This window comes from Alnus glutinosa, chromosome 10 (genome assembly GCF_958979055.1).
Source record: "Alnus glutinosa chromosome 10, dhAlnGlut1.1, whole genome shotgun sequence".
NCBI classification, from domain to species: Eukaryota; Viridiplantae; Streptophyta; class Magnoliopsida; order Fagales; family Betulaceae; genus Alnus; species Alnus glutinosa.
In genome coordinates, this window is record NC_084895.1 from 16,001,601 (window position 1) to 16,026,226 (window position 24,626).

Genomic DNA, 24,626 nt, shown 5'->3' on the forward strand with positions numbered 1-24,626 from the left:
CATGTTGTGGAGATGGGTCTTGCCATGCTAGCCCAATCTGACTTGTCCAAAGAATTTTGGGTTGAATCTTTTCTCACTGCCATATTTTTAATTAATTGGCTCCCTACTCCTTTGGTTCAAAATGATTCGCCTTTCTTTATTTTATTTAAACAACCACCTGACTATGCTAATCTTAGAATTTTTGGGTGCGCTTGTTATCCTTTATTAAGGCCTTAAAACTCTCATAAACTTATGTTTAAAAGCAAGTGATGCATTTTCTTAGGATATGGCTCCCACTACAAGGGCTACCGATGCTTTGATCCATTCACTAGAAAAATCTTTATTACTCGGCATGTCGTGTTTAATGAAACGAGCTTTCCAGCCAAGGTGGAGGTCACTGCCTCTTCGCCCATTCCAGTAAGTGCAACAGGTATTTCTCCTATTGTTCCTTTTATTGAAATTTTTCCTTCATCACATGTCTCACCCACGGTCATCCCTGCATTATGTACCATCCCTTTAGTGTCAACTAGGTCAGTCAATGACAATACCATTGATCCCCTTCTCTTGCCCACTGCACTTGCCAATCCAACTACACCTGACGCCCCTGCCCATCCCAGTCATGCCTCGTGTTCCTCTCTTCCTGTCGAGTGCTTACCTAACATGCATGATACATTTCCTGCCCAGTCAAATCCAGCTAGTCCTACCTTGATACCCATAAGTTCTCTTAACTCACATCTAATAGTCACTAGAGCTAAAATTCGAGAGTCTCAAACCAAAGTCCTTTCCTGACTACACGGCTTTATACTCCACCAAACACCCGCTTATAGCCTTGACCAGTATTCTCCAATCTGTTGAATCGAGCTACTACACCAAAGAAGTGTTGAAACCAGAATGGCGTGCTGCAATGGGGCTTGAGTTTGGTGCCCTCCTCGCCAATGATACATGGTCTTTATGCCCACAACCTCTTCATCAACATATTGTTCGCAATAAGTGGGTGTATAAGATCAAGCGTCAACAAGATGGTTCGATAGAGCGTTTTAAAGCAAGACTTGTGGCTAAGGGATTTTATCAGAAAAGTGGGATTGATTTTCATGAGACATTTAGTCCTGTCACCAAGCAATCAACAATTCGCGTGGTACTCACATTGGTTGTTCACTTTGATTGGTGTATTCGTCAGTCAGATGTTTCAAATGCATTTCTACATGGATACCTGGCTGAAGCTATTTTTATGAAACAACCCAAAGGCTTTGTGGATGCTTCACATCCTGATTATGTTTGCCATTTACATAAGGCTATCTATGGCCTTAAACAAGAACCTCATGCCTGGTTTAACCATCTTTCTCAAGTACTGTTTGAAATTAGTTTTCAGTCCTCTAAGGTGGACATATCCCTTTTTATCTACCATACTACTAATGCAACCTTGTATGTCTTAGTATATGTCGATGACATTTTGATTACAGGGACCAACAAGGAGGCTATCTTTGTAGTTATTAAACAATTGCAAGCAGTTTTTGCAATGAAGGATCTCGATGATCTTGGGTTCTTTTTGGGGATGCAACCACTTTGGGACTCCACTGGGTTACATATTCGACAGCCCAAGTACATCATGGACTTACTACACAATTCGACTATGATAGGTGCCAAACCATATTCTGCTCCTACGGTGTTTGGTTTGAAACTCTCAGTCTTAGATGGTGATCCCCTCTTCGAGTCTGACACGGCCATTTATTGTCAAGTTATGGTGCCTTGCAATATTGCACCCTCATTCGACCAGACATCTCTTACTCGATTAATCAACTTTGCCAGTTTATGCACTCACCAACAAATGTTCATTGGATAGCGACTAAGCGAGTTTTACGATGAGCTTGTTTGGTAACCAATCCAAACAATTTCAATTCCCATTTCACTTCTCCCAAAAAAATCAAATCAAAAACATTCCAACTTTTTTACACTTTTTACATCACATCAATAATTTTTTATTACTATTCAAATAAAAAAAACTCACTACAAAACAAAACTTTTTCACTTTTCTATAAAACATTCTCAAATTCTATATCACATCAATCATTTATTACTACTATTCAAATAAAACATCCCATTTCCACAACTTACCAAACAGCTTCGATATCTAAAAGGGAGTATTGATCATGGCTTACTCTACCACAAGGGCTCTCTTTCCTTAGAGGCATTCTATGATTCAAATTGGGCCAGCGATCTAGATACTCGTTGGTCTACTACGGGTTTCGGTATTTTTCTTGGTCCATGTCTTGTGTAGTGGTGTGCCAAGAAGCAATCAGTTGTTGCTCGTTCAAGTATGGAGGCTGAGTATCGAGCTATGGCCATTGCTACTACTGAGGTTTATTGGCTTTGTATGTTGCTCAAAGAGCTTCGGATTCCACTACTATCTCCTCCTACGTAACGGTGTGACAATATTGGTGCTCTAGCTCTTGCTTCGAATCTAGTTTATCATGCTCGTACTAAGTATCGATGTTGATTATTAGTTTATTCGTGAAAAAGCAGTGAACTCAAATATTCTTGTCAAGTTTCTCTCCACGCATGATCAACTCGCCGATGCCTTTACAAAAGGCCGAACATCAGCCATTTTTGGTATGTTACGTGACAAGCTTTCAGTGATTCCCCCTTCCCCTAGCATGAGGGGGTCTGTTAGAGATAAAGATAAAGATAAAGATAAACTTATCAATTGAAGTCCTCAAACTCATTTACGTGATAATACTGATCCAACTATAAGTCTAAAATAATGTTTATCTTAGAGTTCTATACGTGTAATGTTATAGAGTTATAATTCTCATGCAATTGCTAGATACATATTGTATAGAAACACAATGCTGTAATTCATCTCTTGTTGGTTTATTTTAATTGGCTACATTATGTTCAATAAAAACGCGTCCATAACAGGGACTTCCATAACCGGGACTTGCATAACAGGGACACCGTATTTGTAGAGGACTTCTTGAAGATTATTGCAAAATATTAATTCCACTATGGAAAGGACCGATCAACGCATGAATCTGCACAGAATATCCCTAAGAAGGCAAGTTCCTATTGAAGGAAATATATCTGGAGACTTTACAACTCAAAAAGTCGATTTTCCCTACAACCCGTCCTGACGCCCAGATGCCAGAGTCTGGACGCCTAGCTCAGAAACCCAGAGTCCGGAAGAAGTCGGAACGGGTCAGCGGACACAAACAACAAAGAGCATCCCATTTGCAGAGAGTTCGGACACTCATTAGATGACTACGGATGGAGGAACTATTTTATGCAATCGTCTGGACACTAGGGTTGCCAGTCCGGACGCGCTTCAGTATTTTATGAAGACGCAGATGTAGAGTCCGGATGCCAGAAGCCAGGTCTGAACGTTGCCTAGAGAAATCCAAATTTGGGTAGAATTAGGATTTCTGAAGCCTATTTAAATGGGCTTCTAGGCTGTATTATTGTAAGAATTCTGAATTGAATTCCAATGTGCTAAGAGAGGTTGTTTAGGCACATTATTATTGTAATATTTGAATTTCCTACACATTACCATTTCCTTCAACACATTATGTAGTAACAATCTAATACATCGGAATAAACCCAGTAATATTATAAACAATAGCAGTAGGCATAATTTATTAGAGGTTCAAGTGGAAATTCAATTTAGGCCTTGGCTGGAATATATATATATATATATAAACCAGTTACCGGTTACTCGGTTATCAACCGATTTTCTAAATCCCTATAACCGGTAACCGCAACCGGGGCTCCCGGTTATCCGATTGCAGTTATTTCTAGTTTCCCGATTATCTGGTTAGTGGTTGTTGGCGATTATTAGCGATTAATAACCGTCTCGCTTATACACTCCTATCCACTTATGATATCCCAGGTGTCCCGATATTCATCATCATCATCATGTGAAGTAATCTTCTGCAACGCATAGAAATACATATTTTCTCTCCACTGCTCTAGGGGTGGTAATCCCAATTGAGTGACTAGCCAATTTTCGTATTCAAACTGAGACCAAAGAGATAAAGTCAATAAGCAACGTCTGAAATGAAAGAAAGATTATTGAATATGAGACCTTAAAACCTTGTTTTGCTGAAGCTGATGAGTGTGGTGCTTAGGCAATCCACTTTCCTTCATATGCTTGTAGAGTTCTTCAACAGATGATGCCATCTCTTCTTCACTTGGCAGTGCCACCTTGCCAGACAAAACTTTTGCTAACCAACAGGACTGTAACTCAATTATTAAACTGGTAGAACCCTAATTACAAATGAATTATCGTAATCAACCAAACAAGTACATTAGTAAGAAGTATTGGAGATACCAAAAGAGAGTTGTAAGGTATACTATAAGAGCACGTACAATTAAAATTGGATATCATCATCTAAAGAAGATAAAAGAAATCATTTCTTTGATGGCTATGAAGTTGCAAGAATAGATAACTTGGAGTGCCAAAAGAAAACATTGACATTCATCTCATCGTTTCTATGCGATCAAACGAATACTATATAAACCACTTCTTTACAAGAAAAAAGTTTTATAAAAAAAAAATGAGCAATTAATTTACGAATAATGCTATTTAGTAGACTATTCTACAACTGTCATACAACTGAAATGACATGATAGTAAAAATCAACCTTTAAATCAATGAGAGTTTGTAAAAAAGAAAAATCAAGGGCTAATTTTTATTGTCATATCATTTCAGTCATATGGTAGTAATATATCAGTTAACTAAATAATATTTCTCTTAGTTAAAAGAAGGGAAATCCATGCGTTTAGTAAATCTTCCAAACAACACATTGCTTCAAGAACCATTTATGTTTTTTCTAGAATTCATCAACTTCGTAATATATATATATATATATATATATATATATATATATATAATAGCATACCCTATAAGGTAGTCCTACAAAAGAAAGCCAAGGAGCTAAGCATGGTGGAAAAACATGTTTATACAGAGGTCCAACACAGTTGTCATCCACGCTCACTATTCCATTTGTTCTTAAAAAGGGGAAATGATACTTGAATCTGCAGGAGGAGAATAATATTCAACAAAAAAAGCGAGGTTCCAAACTTTAGAAATAATAGCTCAGGGATGTGAAAACAAAAGTTGTTAATTGATCAAATAAGATAAAGAAAATAAAGCAGAGACTATGAAATCACATTCATGGCAATACTCGGTACAATGGATGATGACATCTGCATACACAAATGATCCATCTTGAAATACTACTTTACCATCTTCATCAGCACATTTTATCTGCAGAAGTTACTACCCATTAGAAGTGCAGCTTATCAATTTTAAAGTTTTTGACATCAAAGGAAATAGCATTTTCTAGTAGAAAGAACACAAAACCACTGAATGCTGCCAGATATTGTTGTGATTTTCCAACTTTTTAAAATGCACATCTGAGGCACGCAGGGCTTGATGAACTTCTTTTGCAACAGAGGAGATTTCTCTCAAGATGTCGTGTGCACTAGGTCCATTTTCAACTAGCACCACAATCTGTCAAACATGATTGCATAGCAACTCTTAAGAGACTTAATGAAACAAGCGTTGCCATTATAGGAATGAAATTAAATTTAGATGCAAGGAGCCACTCATGTGATTTTGCAGTATGCAACCATAAAAAAGTAGACAAAATGAATTTCACCTACTTCAGAAATAAGGTTACATCTTACGCTTTTTTCTTTTTTCCCTTTTTTCTGTTTCAAAACATCTAATGATTAATTTCAAATCACCAAGTATTCTAAAAGGTTAAGCAGATAAAAAATGATGAATTCAATTACTTAATTAATACTTTAACTCTCCCCCTCACAAATGAGGCCAAACACGTAGAATATTTAACTGAAATGGGATGAATTGTGGAGTTAAAGGTTCGAATCAGGATCTTTACTCAGATACCATATTAAATCAATACTTGTCCCAAAAGCTTAAGCTCATGAGAAATGATAAACTTAACCACTTAATTAATATTTTAACAATTCTTAAATCAGCATTTTAGGTAAAGTTAGTATTATAGTGAAGCCATGAAACTGCAAGGTCAATTCCTAGAGGAGTACCTACTGGTATGGAAGAACTGAAGCAAATGTTAAGAAATATATCATGAAAAGCTATTTTAAATGGCCACTTCAGAATGTAATAGGCTCCAATGTCTAGACATGTCAAGACATGGGTATATGCAAGATCTATATGAGAGTCCCGGTGGCTATAAAGATCTATCCCTCGATAACTAAAAGTTCAATAGGATAGAGTGTTTAGAAATTCAATAGGTGCATCCTTTCCAATTGTATACAGCTATAGAGATTACTAAAAGTTCACGAATCCCTATGCACGACTACATCCTTTCCAATTGTATGCAAGCATGGAACACGATGTAAGAGTAGTTTTGAAAAAAATTAGTGAAGACTTTGTCATATCCTCTCTCTTGCCTTGTCAAAATCTGCAATACCACGTGGCAGAAACAAGTCTTTCATCTACTCCAGACACTATTTCTACAGATAAGCTCTCCAGAAAAGATGGCTATTGACATATTTGCAGCACAATTTATTGAGACACCGTAGCATGCATCAGTTGACACACACAGATGTCTTTAAAAATGATGAACAGGTCCAAAACTATGCATCAACCCTGTTGTGTAAAATAGTTCTTCCAAACGCCTTTATTTTTTTGGCTTAATGGCATCCATTGCATTATCACTAGAATTTAAATATTGCTATTATAGTACAGACTGTGTTTCTAGACAAAATGGTTAACACGTCGGCATAGAATAATACATAAGTAAGCTAATTCATGTTTTAGAAGTAAGGGAACTTGTGATGATGAAAAGAAAAAAAAGCACTAACATTTACATACTTGATTCTGAAATGATTCAGGAGTTCGATAGTAGTGACTGTGTACTTGTACTCCTGGCCAAATATCCATGCCTGTAACATAATACAAAAAAGGCTTATGCAACTGAAAAGTGAGCAAAGTAATTTTACCATGGAGATATTGCTTATGCCTCTCTCTATGTAAAGTGAACAAAGTAATTTTACCGCAAGGTACTTATATACCATGAGAAATTGAGAATCGCAAATAGAGATATTAGGTTTGGACAAAGGGAGATCTTTGAGGCTGAGTGAGCACTACATTTTCTTTTGGGTTAAATGCACAATTGATACCGGTGGTTTTGCTCTTTATCAAAAAGGTACTTGGGTTTTAAAAAGTGACAAAATTGATTCTTTTTTATTTTATTTTTATTATTATTTTTTTTTTATCATTGACAAAAATTGATACCTATACTTTCTAAGTTTACCAATTTGATATCTTCGTCCAATAGTAGTGTGGTGGCAACGTTTGACGAACCAAAGTTTTGGCTCATTAATGAGAATAAATAGGCATATGTCTGCTTTAAATAATAGTATTTAAATAGTCAGAGATCTTTTGATTTTGTATAGTTTATAGTAAACACTGTGGCCGAATTATAAAAGTGGGATGTCGATGACCTCCCCAACACAATAGATCTTCATAAATCGGACCAACATTTGTTCTATTATTGTACAGTATTTCTTTTTATTAACCCTTGGCATATGATTGTACTAACTACAAAATTTTATTAAAAAGAATAGAGTAATGCTACACATCATCCTCTTGTCCACCTTTTATCCTCCCAAAATTGATGTGACTTTTAAAATCATCATTGGATCAAAATTCAATAATGATCTATCATAAATTCAATGGTGATTTTACGAGCCACATCAAATTTGGGAAGACAAAAGGAGGACAAGGGGATGATGTGTAGCATTACTCAAAAGAATATATATTAGAGATTTTAAATTTCTACTTTGTGTTATTTCATGGATCTGTGTGGATGTTTTATTTTTTTTTACTTTGATCTTTATAAGCTCAAGATCACGTTTCCCTTATTTCCCAAAACAAGGGTGTGATTGTGGTGGTATCAAACTTCTATAATTTATCACACAGTGTTTACTATATACTATACAAAATCAAAAGACTCATGACTATTTAATACTATTTTTCAAAGCATACATATGCCCATTTGTCCTCATTAATTGGCCAAAACTCTGGATCGTCAAACGTTGCAACCACAATGGGTATTCCAGTTAAGAGGACGTCAATGAACAGAACCATCTGAAAAGAAAAATGGGTGAGTTTGACAACTCAAAAAGTAAACACAACACAACAATAGTAATACAAATTATTTAAACTGAATAATCTTTTTGAGTCACTTGTAGTGCAAAATTATTGTTTATAAGAATTTTATTTATGGTGTCTTTTAACTTAAAAAGACTAGAGAGAGTAGTTATGATCCCTAGATTATTCTTTACACAACATGGGCAAAGTTAAATATTACCCTATAAGATGTCATTAAGGTGGTCTTTCCAGGTGAAAGGTACATGGAGCATATAATTTTTAATTATTATTAGGTTCCAAATAATTAAAAAGATCACCAAAAGAAACACATTGCACTGTTCAATGATAGTATTTGAAGTATAAAAGCTCAAATAAATTAATTTTTAGAAATAGTTACCAATAATTCTAGCTAGTACTAACAAATGGATACAATCACATCATCTTACTCAAAACACTAAGTTACGGCCCATACTAATATTTCAAAGCAATTCAGCCCATCAACATTCTACCTAATATTAGAGACATGCAGTGAAAGGTTCTAACTCTAGGAGGTTCAACACATGTTAATAAATCATCATGTCCCACTGATTCATACCGCAAGTATATATATTTTATATTCTTTTCAAAATCAGTACATCTATACACATATAAGGGTGGATTGGCAAATCTCAAAAATAAAAGTCAAACACGTAAGAATACGCATAAATTTCCCTTGAACAAACTCAGGATCCCATTAGTAAAAAATTAAAATCAAATAGACTCTCATATTAAGTCCCATTCCATAGCCACATTCATTTATATAATCATCTTTACAACAATAATCAAAACTCAGAACAGAGAGAGGGAAAACATTGAATGGGTTAATCTAACCATAAATTCCATGGGTATGACTAAATGGGTCTATCAAAACTCGATCAGCATAACATTTCTCAAGTAATCCGACGTCCCAGTTTTGGTTTTCTAGACTTTTGTTCATAATCCTGTTAAACCAGGAAGTGGGCATCTCAAAAAAAATCATCAAATACAATTGTTCTAACTAAAATTCCCTAAAAAAAAAAATTAAACACAACCGAAACTAACACAAGGACCCAAGAAATTCTTCTTTCTAGATATAGAGATTCAACCAAACCCATCAAATAAATGAAACCCACGAAAATCCAGCTAATGTTCCACGAGAGAGAAGAAATGGGGAGAGAGAGCAGATGAGAGAAGAGTAGGCAAAAATCTTTTACAGAAACTCCATTTATAAAGGAAAGGAGAGGAGTGTTAGGCTTATGAGAGAATGTCAACAGGGAACCATCTTGCTAGTTCAGATCTATTCACCATGGTTGAAATGTGTAGAAGGATGGAGAGAGTTTTTGAGACACGTGTTAATCCATGCCACAAAATGTTTCTCAATTCTCGGGGTAAATATTTAAGTTCAAACTTCAAATACACGTGGTGCAACTCTTTTACAAAGTTACAAGATTTTTCAATAATTTCTCGTAATATCAATATTTCATTCACTATCTACCATTAGATTTAAGACCTCCACATATTCAATACTATTGAGCTTACAAATTGGGATAACTTGAATCACGCAGGATACGCTGTTTTGATATAAAAGTACTAAATTAGCAAAAGTCTCAAATTGAAATATTCATGTTTCTGAACATCTTACTTAAGGATACTCCGTTAAATTTGCTGTTAAATTATAACGGAATACTTAAAATATCTTCTTCTTTTTTTTAGAAAAAAAAAATGCTAGGATTTATGTGTTGGTCAAAATTTAACAAAATTTGTAAAAATACCCATGCCTAAATTTTTGAAAATTTTTTTTTTAAAAAAAAAAAAAAAAAAAAAAAAAAAAAAAAAAACACTCATGAATATTTTGAAAATTTTGACAAGATTTAACAGCAAATCCTAACGAAGTACCTTTAAATGAAACGTTTGGAATTGAAAACGTGAATATCCAAGTTTGAAACGTTTGCTAATTCAATACTCTTTATCTCAAAAGAGCGTTGTTGGTACAGTTTCCGGTACGGTGACGTGTTACCTTGTGATTCGTTGTCTTCCTTGATATTCGCTCTCCTCATAATCTGCAAAATAATAAACGGCTCGTCGACTCATGGGGGTGCCGACCATACCCCCACTCCGATGCCTAAGTCAGTTCAAACTATTTATTTTCTGGATAGTATCAATAATCTCAGAGCTTAGAGAATCTGTCTGTGAAAAATACCTGGTGTAGTGGTCTTATTTATAGGCTCACAGTTATAAAACTGCTAAAATACTTGGAGCATAATTTGATTAGGAGTCTAAGTCTTAGATCACATAGTCTTTAATCTTACCTTCATAGAATTTGAATTGGGTAGTAGAGTCCAAACTGGATAGGACACTACCTCTTCAGCTGATGCCATACTATTAGGTACCTTATCATCCCATATTTGATTAAAGTCTTATCTTGATATATTTGGGATATGTGTCTTTTTGGAGATAACGAATGGTCTTTTACGTAGATCTGATCTGGCCAGGCCGACCCGATGAGCTCGGCCCACGTGTCTTTAGAGCTGATTATTTCTCCAACAAGCGTATAATTTGATATCTTTTTACAAAGTTATACCTAAAATCTACTTCATCTTAAAAAATGTTCAAAATTGTAGTTTTTGTTTGTTTTCAAATTCTAGTAAAAAGATGAGCTATTAATATTAAAACGGCAAATAAAAGTAGAAATAAAAATATACCTGGAAACTCGGCAATTCTTGGCTTGGTGTGGTGACCATTACACACCACCACAACCTCAAACACCTCCTCCTCCACCTCTGACTCACTTTCCCGAGTCCTCGACTCAATGACCCACTCATGACTCACTTCATTGACTCGCTCAACCCGGACCACTTCGTGCCCAAACCGTATCAACTCAACCAACCCGAATCCCGGGCAAAATCTTCAAGGTACCAGAGAACCTCCTCGTGACCCGGAAACTCTCTCGGATCCCCACCCTCTTTCTGCGAAAATGGGTAATCCAAGAAGCCCATGAGCCGCCTTGGAAGGTTGACCCTGAGCGAGCGGTACACGCTGCTATGGACAATCTCGCGACCTTGGTCTAAACCCAACGGGTCGGTTTCGACGCGTGGGTCTATGACCCAGGTGCCACCAAGCCTATTGCTTTTCTCGAAGACTATGACCCGGTGACCTTCTCTTTTGAGCTCACGGGCGATGAGCAAGCCAGCCATGCCGGCTCGAATCACTGCTACTTGTAAGGATTGCTCAAACATTGGACTACTTTTAAGGTTTCGGAAGTTATGAACAATTACAGTTGGTTTGGTTTGGATATGCATTGAACCATTTTATAAGTTTAGAGGCAGACAGCGATACAGAAAGTTTTCCTACAAATAACATGTGCGCAAAATGGATATGAGAAAAGTGGGTTGAACTTGAAAAAAATTCTTCAATTTAGTTCGGAAAAAAACTAATTGTATTTGTTGCATTGAAGTTATTGTAACAAGGAGGGCTTGTAATTTTTTATCCGACTTGTAAATTTGATACGAATCTAATATGAAATTAGTGAGTTAGAATTGAGCGTGGTCTCACTCGTTTAATTAAATATTTCAAATTGAGGTTAACATATATAGTCTTACAACTATTTGTGGACAAGACCTTAATCCGACACGTAATATTTAAAGGTGTTAATTTGACATGACTCATGAACACAAAACGAATCCAATCTATACATTATATCCTTTCTTACACGCTTAAAAGATTGATAATTTACTTTTTTGGTAAGACCGGTGTTAGAAATATGTTACCTATAGTATCAGGATTCAAAAAATAAGTTTTTATTTCGAATTTTACTCTACAATTTATTATTATTTTCAATTTAAACATTTCATGTGTATAAGAGTGGAAGTGTTAAAATAATATAAATTAAAAAATAAATTTATCCTTTCTTATCGGCATAAACTTTTAATATAAATGATAAATTAACTAACTTTATTTTTTATGTCTTTATCACCAAGCACTTTTTCTTTCAACTAATTAGATACCTTAATCACTTATCGAAAAGCTTAAGTTAAAAGGAAATTATAGACTTTAGGATCCGTTTGGGCTCACGATTTAAAATTACAGTTAAACGTTTGGCCTTTAAGATCTCAATTTTTAAAAAACGTACTCTCAATCGTGTGGGTTCAAACTATTCCTCAACAAGTGAACAAGTGAGGCCTAATACATTGAATATTTAATTAAATTGGGAGTGAATGACAGAGACAATGTTTGCATTCAAAATCTTAATCTGATACTATGTTAAATCACCACATATCCCAAAAGCTTAAGCTTAATTATTTAAACTAATATTGTAACAGTTAGAAACATAGACATATTGACCTTGCAAGTTGTAATTTACCAAAGTTTAGCTTTTAGAGCTAAAATAGTTACATCTTAATCAGCTAAAAATATTAGGAATATACATTTCATTAAAGCTAGCTACATTTATCTCAAAGTTTAATTTTTAATAAGTAAGGAAACAATGAGGGTCTTTCTCACTCTTTACTCTATCAAACGATAAGAAAGAATGATTCTATCAAACGAGAAGAAAGAAAGAGAAGTGAAAATGCTTCCATAACAACTATGATACGCGACCCATTTAACAATAGAGCGTACCCTAAGATTAACTCTCCTTGAAACCTTGGTCAAAGACCAAGAACAAAAGATGGGAAACATTGTCATCTAAAGTAGGAGCCAAAGACCAATCAACACATAGCTAGATGGGGTTGTCTTTTATGGATGAATAGGATATTGGACGTAACAACAGAACTCTAGCAGATGAGAAAAAGACAGTCACTTCAACCAAAAGTAATGCGGCTGAGGCATCACCCGCAGAAATATCCAGCACCAACAGTTTTTTGTTGGCGAAGGCATCGAAAATATCACCCACATGATCTAAAAGTACCAGCAGTTTGTTGAAATGAAGTATCTTAGTTCGACTTTACAACTGGTGTGTGTTGAATTGAATCTTTGATTTTGTGCAGGAATGCCTTCCAAATATATGCATGTGGCTCTATTTGTTAAAATTTGTGTTTTCTGCCTGTGGTTTTTTCTTCTTAAAACAAAAATATTAACAAATAACTTCAACACAAAATACTCTTAAAAATTCAAAGATAATTTATCATTTTTATATTATGTTTTTATGCGCTCTCATCTTTTTGCATGAATCCTTAGATGAAGTGATCTCACTATTAAAATATAAATTAAATAATTAAATTCATTATTTTATATTAGCTGAAGCTTATACTTTTTGGAATAAGTAGTAATTTAATACAGTATCAAAGCAAAGGTTTCGAGTTCGAACTTTATTCCTATCATTCACCTTTTATTTTAAATTAAATTATTCACTATCTTTGCAATTTAGGACGTAATACTATTTGGTTATGTTGAAACAAAATAACTCATATTGCCTTAGACATAAGGAGTAATAAGATGATACTAATATATTGAACCATGTACAGAAGTCCAAAGTGTTATGTATGACTTGAAATCAAATAAAAGTGGTGGGGCCTAGCCTTTTGTTTGCTTTTCCAAATTGGTTTTGGAATCCATAGCAGACTTGAAGAGTCTTTTTTTCGGCTCACGTGTAATTGCTCTTGGTTGTGGTCTCCCTCTCAGAGCAGTAATTGGCTTTATTACTTTTGTCCTTGTTGGGCTTGTAGTAGGAGATTACCAACCGACCTTGCTCCTTATAAAATGAGTGCTGCATGAAGACTTCGGTGTGTAACAATCGAGAGAAAGAAGAAGGTGAGAGCACCAAAATAAATAGAGTTTTTTCTTCTTTTTTTTTGTTATTATTTTTCTTTTGGGTAAAAGTAAGAATTAGGTGTATCGGAGCTTTGAGTTTGAATAGTTTTCTCTCCCTGTTTTTATCTTCTACTCATCTTTTGATAATGGATTTTCTTCAAAATTGCCTCCACCGATATCTTTTTGGAGCCATCAGCTAAATGTTTACAGGGTAATAAAATTTTCGTTGCAGTAAAGCATTTACTTACCTGCAAACAAATACAGTGAAAATCCATGTAAGAACAATTTCTATTGTTACTATGCAGAAATCAATTTTGATCCCCTTGAATCGCGGGTAAAAATTTAAGCTATGGTTTAACTCAACAACAAGATTTAGAAGATTAATTAAGACCATAATTTATGACAAGAAACTTAAGGTTTTACTTCCAATCTACCACAAATTCTAACTTCTTCTTCTTCTTTTTTTTTTTTTTTTTTTTAGTTCTCTCTCAAATATAACAAAAAACATTATAGGAGATTGTCATTGCAAAAATGAACTGTTTTCCTCATCATGATTGTGATGGAACTCTGCCCTTAAGAATCAGATCACCCTATCAATTTTTTTTTTTTTTTTTTTTTTTTTTTTTTTTTTGATGAATAAGAACTTTATAGATCGAACAAAACACCCACACACCAGCAAGCTGGACAACGGGCTTACAAACCGCGAAAGAACTACAAAAACAAAATAGGCCCTTACACAAACGTCTCTCAACAAACTAAACAGAAAATACAACACCAGAAAAAATAAAAAATAAAAATACTCCAGCAACAAATTCTGCAGATTCCAATTCTGCAGAAGCTGAGTATTTTCTGTTGATCTTCGATACTTCCCATTCCCCATTAGCCTTGACCTGATTTCTCATTTACTCCTTGCAAGAAGACCTTCCTCTGAACACAACACATTTCCATGAATCAATAAGTTATTACGTTGAATCCAAATATGATACACAACCACCCCTAGACTCAATTTGCAGGGTCTAGTTCTTAGGCTTTCTCCTCTCAACCGATTAATACTCCACATAGCTACTTCATCCCAGTCCACAACTGGAAAATGTTCCAAACAACTTTGCATTACATTCCTCCAAATCTGGCGGCTAAAACTACACTTGAAGAACAAGTGATCTCGACACTCAATATAGGCTCTGCAGAATGGACATAAGATATCACCCTCATAACCCCAAATGCACATTTTTTCCTTTGTAGTCAAGGCATCTCTAAACACCAACCAAAGCAAGAAAGAATGCCGAGGCATGGCCATAGAAAACCACACTATCCTCCACAACCCAACAACATTTTCCTTCTTCCTAAGAGCATCCCATGTTTCAGCACAATTATAAACTCTTTTTTCAGCTTTCCAAACAGCCTGGTCATCTAACCCAATTTTCACTAGAGAAAGCTGACTTCGAATGTGAACCAGTAGATCAGACCGAGAATAAGACCAATACCACTCCCCCCTCTTGATGATGGATGAAAGTTTAGCATCAATACAACTACCTATATCATAAACCGGTTGAAAGCCATACCTATCCATTAAGTAGCCATCTAGATGCCAACAGTCCAACCACAAGAAAATCCGAGTACCATCTCCTACCTTGAAGCTTAAAAACTCCTTAGCAATAACTCTTAGCTTAAGAAGTTGTTTCCAGCTCCAAAAACAGGATTTAGGAATAGAAATCTCCCAAAAACTTCTACACTTTAACTAATTCTTGTCCACCCATGCAACCCATAAAGATCCAGCTTGTGCAAAAAGACTCCAGATAAGCTTAACATAGCAGCCTGGTTCCAAATTGCCATGTTTTTAATACCTAGACACCCTATCAATTGTTTTAGCGGTGGCTAGGCCACTCCTAAGATTCTATGGGTGGTTGACTACCTTAAAATCAGATAAGAGAAATGATCTAACCTCCCTAAAATAATTTGGTTGAAGATTTTTATTTGGAAAAAATATACTTTGGTTCCCTAAATCGGAAATGTTAAACTTCCCAAAACTTTCTTCTAAAATTTGTTTCCAAATGATATGTCACAATCCCATGAGATTGTGACACATTTCCTAAAATGATAGATCACATGAGATTGTGACATATCATTCGGGAACTAAATTTAGGAAAAATATTTTGGATGTGTAGCATTTCTCTACCTAAATTATGACCACATTTTCATTTACACTGTTATACCTCTAAACTTTAAAAAATGACATTGTAACCCTTTGAACTACCTTCGCGTGTCAAATTAGACACTTTTTTTATTTTTCAGCCCAAATGCCATGATGATTACTAAAAAATTGACATTTGAAAAAAATTTAAAATTATATAAAAAAAAAAAAATTAACCAAAAATGGGAAAAACTAAAAATAAACAAAAAGGGGTTGCCATTTTCATATTAGTTCGATCCCTTAATTTTTTCTTTCAAACGGTTATTTTTTTATTTCTTTCAAATTTATTTTTTAGGAAAAATATATGACAGCCCCATCACCTAACAATCAATTTTAAAATAACCCAATGAATTTTTAAATGTGCTAAAGTGACCCATCAAACTATCATCGTGTTTTGAAAAATGCAGTCAAAACACTTAACGGATTCTGTTAGTGTCCACGCCACCACCAATAAAATGATAACATGTATCATTCTTAAGAAAACAAAATATAAATATATTAAAATCATAGATAAATTTAAAATCAGTCTACGTGGTTGGTATAATTTAAAATCACTTTGTATCATATTAAAGTGAATTCAAATGTCCCTCGGGTATGGCAAGAAAATAATTTAGTCTCTATAACAAATTCTGTTAGGGGACACATCAGTGCTAATAAAATGATGATACGTGTTACTCTTAATAAAAAAATATAAATATATTAAAAATATACATTTATCAAACTAAAAGAAATAAAAAATTATTTTGAAAAAAAAAAAACCGATAGGGGTGGCCAGCGAGCCAGCCTCTGATCTAGGTTGGGCGGGCAACCCCCAGCCAGATCAGTGGATGGTCCCTGCCACCTCTAGGGGTAGCTTGCTGGCCACACCACCACCCCTATCCTTTTTTTTTTTTCTTTTTTTTTTTTTTAGTTTTATAAACAAATTTTTTTTTTAGTATTTTAATATTTTTTTTTTAATAAAAGTGACACATGCCATCATTTTATTGGTGTTGATGTTGACACTAATGAAATCTTTTAAGTGTTTTTAATTATTTTTTATTCCTCAAGGTGTGAAGTTACACATTGCTTGGGTATGAAAATGTGAATATTCTTATATTTATATTCGTACCCTTCTTGACACAAATGTTTTAAAGTTGTAATGACCATAAACCTATCAGAAGTCCACAATTAAGCATGTTTCTGCAAAAATAGTACCAAGATGGATGAACTATTGAGAAGTCTGGTTTGGGGGAGCCAAAAGATGACAATATTGTGTCGATGGGGTGGGTCGTTACAAATGGTATCAGAGCCATTGTCTATCCTGAGATAGGGGAGCATACACAAACACATAACTCATAAGGGTCGTCAGTGAGCACTTACTGGGATACTAAGAATGGAATGATCCAATGACGGTCGCCAACGGAGACGTTGGGCCCGAAGATGGGGTGATTATATATATATTCTCACCGTTGTTGACACAATGGGTTTTAAAGTTGTAATGGCTATGAACCTATCAAAATTTCGCAGTTAAGCGTGCTTCTGTGAAAGTAGTGCCAGGATGGGTGACCTCTTCGGAAGTCTGGTTCAGGTAATCCAAAAGCGAACAATATTGTGTCGTTGAGAGTAAGTCGTTACACAATGAGCGATTTGTAATTTAAGCCAACCACGTTAACTGATTTTGCATTTATCTTTTTTTTTTAAAAAAAAAATACAGTTTATTTTAGTTTTTAGGACAATAAGAGTTTTATACGAATATAATAAAAAAGTGGCATTTTTGGAACCAGTGGTAGTTTGATGGGTCACTTTAGCACACTTGAAAATTCATGGGTTATTTTAAAATCAGTTGTTAGTTGTGGGGGATATTATATATATATATATATATATATATATATATATAGTATGTATCCTTGTTTTTTAATTACGTCAAGGGTATTTTGGGTAGAAAAATATAAAAGTGTTTAATTTGATATGCAATGGTAATTCAAGAGGCTTAACTGTCACTTTTTAAAGTTTGGGAAGTGAAAATAAAAATGTGGGTGATAGTTTGGGGGCTAAAGTGCACTTTCCCAATTTTATTTTTTATTGAGAAAAATATATTTTAGGCTCCTGAACTACCATCATATTTTCATTTACGCATCACAACTTCAAAAAGTAATATCGGGGACCCCATACTACCATCACGTGTTAAATTAAACACTTTTGTGTTTTTATCTCAAAAATATCTTTAAAGTTTTTAGGGATAATTACATTTTCCCCTCATGAACTACCGGCCTATGTCATTTTGCCCCCACGAATTACCACCTTGACCAAAAAAGAGCATCAAACTACCATCTTTACATATTTTGCCCTCTTCTGTCAGTCTAATTCATGCAAAGACTTAAATGCCCTAACTCAATTTCAAAAATTACCTAAATATCCTCATTTAAAAATAAAAAATAAAAATAAAAAGAAACTGAAGGAAAAGGGGGTGGCGGCAGGTGGCTGCTGCCACCCCCTGAGGTGGCCGGATAGCCTGCGAGCCACCCGGCCACCTCAGGGGTGGCTGCCGCCACCCCTTTTCCTTTAATTTTTTTTTAATATATTAATTTTAATATTTTTTATTAATTACTGTAAGGGCATTTTGGTCTTTAAATCAAACTTAACGGTAAAAAATGGCATATTCCATCCAAGTTAACGGGATTCCCTGACGGAATGGGGCAAAGCAATAAAGATGGTAGTTTGATGCTCTTTTTTGGTCGAAGTGGTAGTTCATGGGAGAAAAAGGTAATTAAAATCAAAAATGGGGTGGCTCTTTTCATATTAATTAGCCCCCTTATCTATTTTTTTAAAATTGTTTTTTTTTTTAAAAAAAAAAAGAAAAAGAGATTTTGGAGATAAAAAAAAGACAAGTGTCATATTAGACACGATGTGGTCGTACAGGCCCGTCACTTTTAAAATTTAGAGGCATAAATAAAATGTAATGATAGTTAAGAGAACTAGAAATATTTATTTATTTATTTATTTTTGCTAAGATTGATAACGCGGTGATATAATTTCAGCCGTTCAGTTACAATTAATGGGTGGGATTTAAGGATTTACAGCTCCTAAAATTGCAAGGGAGATTTTGTTAAACATGAATGACTTCCATGCGAGTATCATCATAAAGTCGTCAAAATTGGTCAAACAAGAAGAGATTTTATCGAATTTGGATTATCCGAACCAAGTGAACTACATTCATCGACTTTTGGAACATTTTCAGCTTTGAGGTTCAGGGATGCAGTATGGAAAATCACAATTTTTTTTTTATATACTTTCATTTAGTCATATTTTCCTATAAAAATTAATTTTTATTTACAACATAAAAATATTAATATAAAATAATTAAAAAAATATAAACTAATAATTTGAGTTTCAGCGTAGTATAGAAGAGGCACTACAAAAGAAATAACATTTACTGACGTGTCTACAATAATCAACTTTTTGTCACGTCACTACAGTTTTTCAAATATCAAATTCTACTAAGATTTTATCTAACATTTTCTAATTTTGTCTCTAGTTTTTTAAATCATCCAAACATAATTTCAAAAAACAAATTCTTTCAGTATTCGGAATTTTTTAAAAAATCGCACACCCAAACGATTTAGCATTTAGCAGTTATAGTAGAGTACTCTACTGTAGCTGTTATTTTCTACAATTTAACTTGTCCAATGATGAATCTCATGTATCTACAGTTGAAAATATTTTACCCTACCACCGAATTCGATATGAATGCAACATGAAAATAGTGAGTTAAAATTAAAAATTTTGTCCTAACTTATTAAATAAGTCGAATTAAAATTAATTTATACACATACGTATGGGTTACATCTTGTCTATTTATTATATTAAACAATATTACACAACTCTCTATTTATAAAGAAACAATGAACAGTGAACAATAAACCATAGACTAAATAAAGTAAATATCGATAAACCTAATTTAGAAAATATAAATAATCTAACATAACAAGAATAAATCATACAAGAAAATAGAATAAAGAAAAATATGAAATGGCATTTAGATTCTATTACAATCAAACCTAAATGAGAAATAATGAAATATTATTATAAGAAAATTCACTACTGACATAATTTGAAATATATATTCTAACAAACAGCCATTGGCAAATTAGCTTTAAAGTTTGGATTTTTTCAGGCCACCAACTAGCTTGTTAGTCAAGAAGCAATCCAACTCCATGACGAATCTTTCCATTGCCAAAGAAGTCAAGGAAATTGGGACCACTATCCGATCTTTTCCCTCCTTGTTCTTAAAAGGTACATAAAAACTTGCCGCTCCAGGGATGGCCCCCACCCGACTTTTTGCTGCTCCTCCATATGTCGCCTTGCCCCACCCAAAGTCCATGTTTCCGATCCCGGCACGTCTCAAATCCTTGATTTTTTGTCAACTCCTCTTTGCTTCAAATAATCCTTGGCCACAGTGATGTCCTACAAAAGAAACATTACAATTATGACTCTGCAAAGCATGATAGCAAGTATGATCTTGATTCAAGGATATAAGAAAATTAAACAAAAAATTTATGACAAACGAGGTAAGGAGTCATGTACCAATTCAAAGAATTTTCAAGGGGAATGGAGTTGGTAATGATATTCCTAAATTCAATGAGATTAGCCTGCAAGTCAAAAAGCATCCAGAAAACCATAAAAACAGTTGAGGCATAAAAGTGACATACGGAGCCCTAAGCAATTAAAATACTTCGTTTTTGGAATGGGTAGAACAGTGCCATAATTTAAAGAATATATCAAACCATGTGCAATTAAAATACTTCAAGCATACATCCATATTATCCAAGGATGGATTCCACATTAGTATCAAAGAGAGTAATTAGTGCAGCCAAGGTTCATATAATAATTAGTCAAATAAATCACTAATTTGATTATCTTCAAACACCTTGAAGTTTAAACTTTATATAGTTTATTCAATTCAATTGAAATTATCCTTTGTACATTAACCATTTTTTGTCGTGCCTTTCTTTCTTGAGGATAGCTTCTAAGCATGTGTTTTACCTCTTTCCTTGTTATCATAGAAACATCTAAGCATATATACAACCTATGCATAAATTCAATTTATCTCTGAGATACATTCTTAAGTCTTAATTTCAAGCCGCTTATCTCAAGCACAATTCTCACATGTTGCTGATGTATTTAGCGATTAAAATAGGGAAATGCTAAACATCCTCCACTCATCTCCCCTTCATCATCCTCTTTTCCTTAAAAAATTTGTTTTTATTAAAAATTTGTTTTTATCAGAGACAACTTTTTAATAAAAATCAAATTTTTTATTATAAAAAGGTGATGAAGGGGGATGAGTGGAGGATGTGTAGAAGGGCTCATTAAAATAACCTCGAGTTCGTACGTCAAGCGTCCGGCTAGAGACAGGCTCCTTAACCCACGTGGCATCGTTTTTTTTCCTTTTTTATTAAGAAAAAAAAAACAAAAACCAAACGTTCAAAACGCATGAAGAGAGACATTTTTCAGCGGCAAATTTTTCTTCCATACTGGTTTCCCCCCATTTTTTCTCCAAACCTCCCCTCTCAACCATACCCTCCCCCACCGACCAAACCACCAGCGCCACTCCAACCAACCGCCGCCCCTCTACTAGCTCTCTCTCTCTTTCTCTCACTCGGACCCAGCAGCTAAAGGATTCGCCGCCCACGAGCACCGTACCACGGATCTCCGACGAGGGAGCGCCCACCATCCATCGGAGCACTGCCCAACGCCGATCAAAAACGAAGCTGACCACCGTATTCTCGCTGTACGGTATCTCTCTCTCTCTCTCTCTCTCTCCATGGTCTGCCACTGTCGATTTTTTATGTGCTTTTTTTTTTTTTTTCTTTTTCTTTTTCAACGGCCATTCACAGATTCTTGTTGTTGTGATAATTTTTGGTTGTTTTCATTTTTTGGTTCTTGAAGATGCTCGTCGGGTGTTCGACAAAATGTTTAAACCGAATATACATGCTGATTCTTGTTGTTGTGATAATTTTTGGTTTTTTTTTTTTTTTTTTTTCAATTTTTGGTTCTTGAAGATGCTCGTCGGGTGTTCGACAAAATGTTTAAACCGAATATACATGCTGATTCTTGTTGTTGTGATAATTTTTGGTTGTTTTTTTTTTATTTCATTTTTTGGTTCTTGAAGATGCTCGTCGGGTGTTCGACAAAATGTTTAAACCGAATATACATGCTGATTCTTGTTGTTGTGATAATTTTTGGTTGTTTTTTTTGTTTTCAATTTTTGGTTCTTGAAGATGCTCGTCGGGTGTTCGACAAAATGTTTAAACCGAATATACATGCTGATTCTTGTTGTTGTGATAATTTTTGGTTGTTTTTTTTTTGTTTTCATTTTTTGGTTCTTGAAGATGCTCGTTGGGTGTTCGACAAAATGTTTAAACCGAATATACATGCTTTGTTTATTTGGCACTCTATGGATAGGATGCCCCCATCAAGAAGAAACCTCCTGGGAAAACATGTAATTGTTGGCCAAAATGGTGCTGCTGCTGTTTTGGATCTAGAAAGAAGAACAAGAAAAAGAAGTCAAATGAAAAAAAGATTAAAAACAAGGAGGCTTCAAGTCAGATACATGCACTAGAAAATATTGAGGAGGGAATCGAAGGTATGGAGTGGCTTCAATTAGTGTGCATGCATTTGCAGTTATTTTTTTAACATTCTTTTTTTTAAAAAAAACAAATAAACATAAAAAATTCCTGAATGAGGTGCAAAATTTTTATTTCACTTTATAACCCCAAAAAAGAACTTACTTTTTTTATCCTGAAAATTTATACTGAAAACTTATAACTTGACCTGGTTTGCCCCAAGTCTGAAATGTTTCAGGATTTGTCTCTTGTCAATCATCATAGATTGGATTAAACTTAGATCATTTATGTTTCTCCTGGAACTTTCATTGCAGGAATAGATAATGAAAAATCTTCCCTAATGCCCCAAATAAAATTTGAGAAAAAATTTGGACAGTCACCAGTTTTCATGGCTTCAACACTTATGGAAGATGGTGGAGTCCAAAAGGAGCAAGTTCTGCATCACTCTTGAAGGAAGCAGTCCATGTCATTAGCTATGGTTATGAAGATAAAACAGAATGGGGGAAAGAGGTATGGTGCAACTGTTTATAGTTAACAAAGTTCTCTGCAATTTCTTTCTTTAGCGAGGTATGACAATGTATATTGTCAATGTGTCATGTGGCTAAATTACATTTATGTTTCAGGTTGGGTGGATATATGGCTCAGTTACGGAGGATATACTAATAGGATTCAAAATGCACTGTCATGGCTGGCGATCAGTGTATTGCATACCGAAAATGCCGGCATTTAAGGGTTCAGCTCCTATAAACCTCTCAGACTGGTGGAGGAATGAACAATTCTGGGTAATTGGCGGCGTCTCATCACACCTGTTTGCTCTCTTCCAGGGTCTGCTTAAGGTTTTGGCAGGGGTTGATACAAACTTCACTGTTACATCCAAAGCTGCTGATGACGGGGGTTTTTCTGAGCTCTTACCTCTTTAAATGGACATCTTTGTTGATCCCCCCCTTGTCCTTGCTGATCATAAACATAATTGGAGTTATAGTCGAGGTCTCAGACGCCATCAATAACGGTTATGATTCATGGGGTCCGCTCTTCGGAAGGCTGTTTTTCGCCCTCTGGGTCATTGTTCATCTTTACCCATTCCTTAAGGGAATGATGGGGAAACAGGACAAGGTTCCCACTATTGTTGTTGTCTGGTCAATCCTTCTAGCATCAATTTTCTCTCTTCTATGGGTCCGAATCAACCCGTTTGTGGCAAAAGGCGGTCTTGTATTAGAACTTTGTGGTTTGGATTGTGACTAAGATGCACGGCACAGAAGGTTGAAGTTGAGTTCTATTATGTAGCATAAGTGGGCTAAGTTTTTTGGTCAAAAGTGAATAGATCGCTTGGGCGGCTGTGGTTTGTTAACGAGGATTATCTTGTGGGAAAGCAAAGCTGCAGTGGGCAAATCCTGTTCATGTGCACGTAGATACAGAGGACAGGATCCGACTCTGATATTTGTTCTGCATACATTCTTTTTTTATACGTGGGATTTTATAGGTCGGAAGGGTTGATTGTGTTCAGATTATCAGATTGTAATCCCAAGAGAAGATAAAAAGAAAAGGCAAGTTTGATTCATGATTTGTATTCCCTCCTCAACAAGGGACTTCATATAAAAGTCTCATCGTCAGTAAAATGTTTGTCCTTCAATTCACAACGCAGAACTATGATTAGATTTATTGGTGTAATTTTTAATTAATAAAATCCCAGCATTCTAGTACTTGTGATATAATCCAAAATGCTTCCTGATTTAAACTAGGATTACCAGTGAATTGTAAATGTTTTTCTTAGTAAAGTTTGGTGTTCATTTCATTGCTCTGATTTGTACGAAAATTGAGCAGAAGCGATGGAATCCCATCCCCATCTTATAGCTCACTTTTAGTGCTTACAGCTTAGTTGGGTTATTTTTTTTAAATATGTATATTTTAAAAAAAATTCTTAATAATATTAGCAAAATGTTCCTAATTC

At 34.8% G+C, this 24,626-nt stretch overlaps 1 protein-coding gene and 2 pseudogenes across 2 annotated transcripts in view; 1 reads left to right on the forward strand and 2 right to left on the reverse strand.

The window, feature by feature from the left end:
* LOC133878798 (disease resistance protein RGA2-like) overlaps positions 1-24,626 on the reverse strand; it is a 92,859-nt gene that overhangs the window by 56,460 nt on the left and 11,773 nt on the right. The gene's annotated exons all lie outside the window — the stretch shown is intronic.
* On the reverse strand, positions 3,838-11,433 carry LOC133879778 (flavin-containing monooxygenase FMO GS-OX5-like; annotated as a pseudogene).
* Positions 22,520-24,399, forward strand: LOC133880241 (cellulose synthase A catalytic subunit 2 [UDP-forming]-like; annotated as a pseudogene).